We start from the raw sequence: 6,505 nt of genomic DNA, 5'->3' as shown, positions 1-6,505 counted from the left end.
AGCCTCAGTAATCACCATGTACTTAGCTTCAGTGATAGACAAAGCAACTGTAGTTTGCAAAGTGGTTTTCCAACTGATTGCACAACCTCCAATTGTAAAGACATAACCTATGAGAGATCTTTTTCTATCAAGGTCTCCAGTAAAATCAGCATTAACATACCCAATGACTTTATCTCTAGTTCTTCCAAATTGTAAGCAAACATCAGTAGTACCTCATAAGTATCTTAAAATCTACTGAACTGATTTCCAATGTTCATTACTAAGATTCGCCATGTATCTGCTAACTGCACCGACTGCATATGATAAATCTGGACGTGAATAAACCATAGCATACATGAGAGATCCCACTCCACTAGAGTATGAAACATGTGACATGTACTCAATCTCATCATCTGATTGTGGAGACAAAGCCGATGAAAGTCTGAAATGGGCTGCTAAAGGAGTACTAACAGGTTTAGCACTCTGCATATTGAACCTGCAAAGAACTTTCTCAATGTACCTCTTCTGACTTAGGTACAATTTACTTGCTTTTCTATCTCTGAGAATCTCCATACCAAGTATCTTATTTGCTGGTCCCAAATCTTTTATCTCAAATTCTTCACTTAGTTGGGCTTTGCCTTTTCTTATCTCTCCTTTATCTTTCGCTACTATCAACCTGTCATCAACATAAATGAGTAGATACACAAAAGAACCATCACTGTTTATCTTAAAGTAAACACAACTATCAAAGCTATTTCTTTTGAAATCATGAGAAGTCATAAAGGAATCAAACCTCTTGTACAACTGTCTTGGTGATTGTTTCAAACCGTAAAAGGACTTTTTCAGTAAGCAAATATAGTCCCTTTTTTCTGAGACTGTAAAACCCTCTGGTTGTTACATGTAAATATCCTCCTCAAGTTTTCCATGCAAAAATACAGTTTTTACATCTAACTGCTCAAGCTCCAAATCATGCATGGCCACAATTCCAAGCAAAGCTTGAATCGAATTATGCTTCACAACTGGGGAGAACACATCTGTGAAGTCCACTCTTGGAATTTGACTGTAACCCTTTGCAGCAAGCCTTATTTTATATCTGGGTTCTTCAACTCCTGGAGTCTCTTCTTTCTTTTTACCTTTAGGAAGTTTCACAAGATCCCATGTTTTGTTTTTGTGGAGTGATTACATCTCCTCTTGCATAGCAAACATCCACTTTTCTGAGTCTTCACAGCTAGTTGAATCAGAATAATTAGATGGCTCTTGTTTTGCATCTATAACTTTAGCCACATTTAAAGCATAAGCAACTAGATCAGCCTCGACATACTTCTTTGGAAGTTTAATTTCTTTTCTAATTCTATTTTTGGCGATAGAGTATTGTGGTGAAGAAGCAACTCTATTTTGAACTTTTGTACTGGCTTGAGAAGTAGACTCTGTTGTAGATTCTGAATTAATCTGATGCTCCACCTGTTTTTGATTTTCTTTATTAGAAGATTCTTTAAGAGATAAGTTAGGTAGCATAGCAGTTCCATAAAAAAATATCTCTTCTAATCACAACTTTTCTATTTCCAGGACACCATAACTTATACCCTTTTATACTAGCTTTATAACAAAAAAACACATTTAGTGGATCTTGGTTCCAATTTTCCATTATCAACATGAGCATATACAGGACAACCAAAGATCTTTAAATTAGAATAGTCAACAGGATTACCAGACCATACCTCTTGTGGAGTCTTTTTCTCAATGGCAATGGATGGAGATCGATTGATCCAAAAAAATACAGTAGAGGCTGCTTCGGCCCAAAATAACTTTGGCAAGTTGGCATTAGACAAGATACATCAAACCTTCTCCATGATCATTTTGTTCATTCATTCTGCAACACCGTTTTGCTGTGGAGTATGACGAATTGTCAAGTGTCTCATGATCCTTTCTGACTTGTACAGTTTATTAAACTCATTAGAATAGAACTCTAAGACATTATTTGTGCGAGGTATTTTATTTGTTTTCCCATCTGTTTTTCAATCATAGTTTTCCAAGACTTAAATGCGGAAAACACATCACCTTTCTCCTTCAAGAAGAATACCCAAACTTTTCTGGAAAAATCATCTATAAAAGTTAGCATATAATTAGCTCCACCTCTCGAAGGCATTCTGGATGGCCCCCACAGATCAAATGAATATACTCCAACATTCCCTTCGTGTTATGGATTCCTCTGGTGAATCGAACTTTCTTTTGCTTCCCAAAAATTCAGTGCTCACAGAACTTCAGTTTGCAAATTCCTTACCCATCAAGAAGTCCTCTTTTACTCAATTCCACCATGTCATTCTCACTCATATGCCCTAAGCGTATATGCTAAAGTTTAGTAATATCATCATCTGATAAGGAAAATGAAGCAATAGCTGCATCATCAGTAATAATAGAACCCTGCAAAACGTATAACTTGGCAGTCTTTCTCTGCCCTTTCATCACAATGAGGGAACCTTTGAAAATATTCAAAACTCCACTTTTAGCTATGTATTTGTACCCTTTTGAATCAAGAGTACTCAACGAAATTAAATTTCTCTTCAATTCTGGAACATGTCGTATGTCACTAAGTGTTCTGACAACTCCATCAAACATCTTAACTTTAATTGTTCCAACATCTGTAATTCTACATGAAGCATTATTTCCCATCAAAACAACACCTTCAGACACTGTTTCGTAAGTTGTAAACCAATCCCGATTGGGACTAATGTGGAAGGTGCAACCTGAATCAAGGATCCGCTCCTCGCTCACTTTAGAATTGTTGACTTTACCAAAATTTTTTGCTTGTTTTCCATTTTGATTTGCTGTCTCCCTTTTGATCTTGTTCTGTAGCTTATAGCATTCAGATTTAATGTGTCCTTTCTTCTTATAGAAGTTACAAGTTTTACCTCTATTTGACGACTTCGATCTACCCTTAGATTTACTGCGAGGATTCTATTCATGTGTCCTTCCACGATCATCATCAGCATTCCGATCATGTCTTCCACGAACAATGAGACCTTCTCCCTGAGAGTCAGTTTTAACCACAAACTGCTTCATCTTATCATACGAGGTTAAAGAATCATAAATCTCATCAACTGTGAGAGACTCATGGCTATATAAAATCGTACCTCTAAAGGTTGAATAAGACGGGGGCAACGAACAAAGTAGAATTTACCCTAGATCTTCCTTATCATACTGAACCTCCATGGCCTCCAAGTTTAAGAGAATTTTTTTAAACACTGTTAAGTGTTCGTACACAAACGCACCTTCCTCCAAATAATGAGTATAAAGACGTTGCTTTATATGCAGCTTGCAAGTTAGAGTTTTCAACACACATATTTGTTCTAACCTTTTCTATAATCTAGCGACGGTCTTCTCCTTCATCACATCCTGCAAAATTTCGTTAGACAAATGCAGATGTAACTGTGTTAACGCCTTTCGATCCTTGCTCTTCTTCTCTTCCTCCGTCAATGTTGAAGGCATCTTATCTACCCTTAGCAGAGCTTCCTCTAAATTCATCTATGCAAGAACTGTCTGCATCTTTATCTGCCACAACGTGAATATGGTGTTGCGATCCAACAGCGAAATTTCATACTTCAAAGACACCATTACCGTGATTGAGATGAACAACCCAGAAGCTCTAGTACCAATTTGAAAAAATAGAACGTCCGTAATGACAATTTATCGCAAAGAAAAAGAAAGAAAAATAAAGAACACATAGATTTTACATGGAAACCCTTTCAGGAAGAAAACCACGAGCAGAGGAGAAGATAATTCACTATGTCGAATTCGAATGATTACAAGAGGAGTAGACTATGTCTATTTATAGGCTTGTAAAACTATATTCTAATAGGAGTGTAGTAATATTGAAACACCTTATTCTAATCAATATAAAATAAAAGAATTGTAGTTCTATATGGATTTTACTTTTATTGTATTTTACCAATGTATTTTATTTAAATAATTATTCGGGTCACTTAATTCTAACAGAAAGTGAAAGTTGAATTGATTAGAAAAAAAATTTTGTTAAAAAAACTATGACTTTTTTAAAAATATATATATTAAAGATTTAAAAACACATATCATGACTAGACACATTGTGTCAGTGACATCAGCGATGTGACTGGTCAATAAGTTTATAATGTTAATAATTGTTAGTTTAAAAAAATAGAATGGGAGAAGAAGAACCAACGTCTCTATTTAAGAAGGTGGGGTTTTGGTCCCCCTTCAAATATTTTGTATTTTGTAGAAGAAGAGAAGGAAGAAAAGAGAAGAAAAAATAACTCATAAGGTATTTATAGTTTGTATTTTGTATTTTACAATTATTGTAATATAATAATTAATTATTTTTAATTTTTTAAATTTTTTAAAATTATGCAGATATCAAAATGTATTCTCGAGTAAATACGAATCACACTTCATCGAGGATCAACGAAATAGTAAAATTAATTATAAATTAAATAAAAAAATTCATTTTAGTTTTTCGTTTTTTCTTGTTCAACGCTACTTTGCTCAATGTGTTTTGATTGCATAAAACTGATTTTTATTTGGTTGTTGTTAACCCTTTTTAACTTCTTTTTGCATGAAACTAATCTCTACGTGTTAATAATATTTTTTAATTATGACACATTCATAAATTTATATATTAATTTTTTTAATACAATGACCTTTCTGCTTAATTTTGCATTGATGCTATACTTGGTTCCATTTGTGGGGTGCAAAAAAGTTACATTTATCTTCCACTAACTTGACACCATCTAAATAAAAACTAAAAAATTGCATTCACATGAGGAAGCTAAGATTATATATTAATTTGGCTTCAATTAATCTATATATCATATTATAAGTGTTCAAATCAGATTGAATCAAACTCGAAATTATTAGAGTTACAATTAAATTTATCTTTAACAAATGAATAAATATATTTTATAAAAGTTCTCGTATTTAAGATAAGTTTTTGAGTTTGAATATGCATGGTTTATATTATATGTAAAACTCTATGTATTATTATAGATATCGATTCAATAATATTAAGTCTTTTTATTTTTATATTTACCCATACCACCTATGTTTTTTTAGGACATTATTGTTTTTTTTTTGTTTGATGTACCTTTTGTAGTTATATGGTTGCCTTATGTTTTAATGCTTAACTATAATTTGGACATAATAATGAAAGGGAATTAATGGTACGTAAGCTTCAAAGAGATTTGGAAATCACATTTGATCTCTACGTGTTTTTATTAATATTTATGACAAATCTTCTTTCTATTATTAATATTTTATTACTCATTTAATTTAACTTAAATAAAAAAAATACTTAGAATGGCTACGTTTGTATAAGAAAAGTCTGATGTTTTTTGTTTTCTCAAGCTTTAAGTTTTACTCTTCAATATATAATTTTATGTTTAAATTATATAGATAATTGATTTATCATATTTTTATAAAAATTTTACCATACAAGATGGATATCGAGTTTTGAGGTTGCGGTTTTATTTTCCCAAGTACAATTCAGATGAGCTAATCATGTCATACTTACAGTTGGTAGGATTTAGGGATGTCACATTGATCCAAAGGCTTGACCTGAGGGCGAACTTAATATCCGTCTTGGTTGAGCGGTGGTATACGAAGAACCACACCTTCAATATACTGTGCGAGGAGTGCACTATCACATTGGAAGACATCACTATGCAACTTGGGTTACGAGTTGATGGTACTATGGTCACGAACCAAAAAAAAGTGTTGGAACCTTCAATACTATGCCACAGATTGCTTGGATAGTCCCCTAGTGATGGGGAACAGAATTTCACATGCTTGACATTGGCATGGTTGAGAGCAAAATTTAAAATGTTATCAAGTACCGCCACTAAGCACAAGGTGATGTTTGTTGCTCGAGCCTATATTATGCAGCTGATCAGAGGGTACTTATGCCAGACAACACATCTAAGAGGGTCCACTTAAAGTACTTGCCTCTATTGGAGGATTTCTCTGATGCCGGTACTTACAGCTGGGGATCAATATGTTAGCCATATTGTACCATGAGCTTTGTCGAGCAACAAAACATAGGGTCAGTAACATGGCTGGTTGTTTTGGTCTGCTGCAGTCCTAGGATCTATATAAGATGCCGTTTCTAGCGGCTGTTAGGCACCAACCAAATTTGTGGCCACTTGTAAATAGGTAAAAACACAATTATACTTAACATTTAACGACTCATAAATGTGGGTAATATTTTCTCAAGTTTAAGTGCTAACCTGTTTGTTTCGGTTTCAGATAGGCCACATCTTCGGGAATTGGTGTGAGCTAGACATTAAAAATTTACCGCCGAATGATAGATGCGTCTGCCGGAGAGAAAGTAATATATATTAATATGGTTTAAGTAACGTTGATTTAACTTATCCACTTGCAGTATGTGATGTGACTTGACTCATTATGTTATATTGTGCAATTCTTGTAGATGTTGTATTCTACACCGAACATTGCAACCCTTATCTTCAATGGGTTCACGTCGAAGCCCATGTGTGGTGCA

This window comes from Gossypium hirsutum, chromosome D09, assembly GCF_007990345.1.
Source record: "Gossypium hirsutum isolate 1008001.06 chromosome D09, Gossypium_hirsutum_v2.1, whole genome shotgun sequence".
In the NCBI taxonomy this organism is placed as follows: Eukaryota; Viridiplantae; Streptophyta; class Magnoliopsida; order Malvales; family Malvaceae; genus Gossypium; species Gossypium hirsutum.
This window is presented reverse-complemented; position numbering follows the sequence as displayed.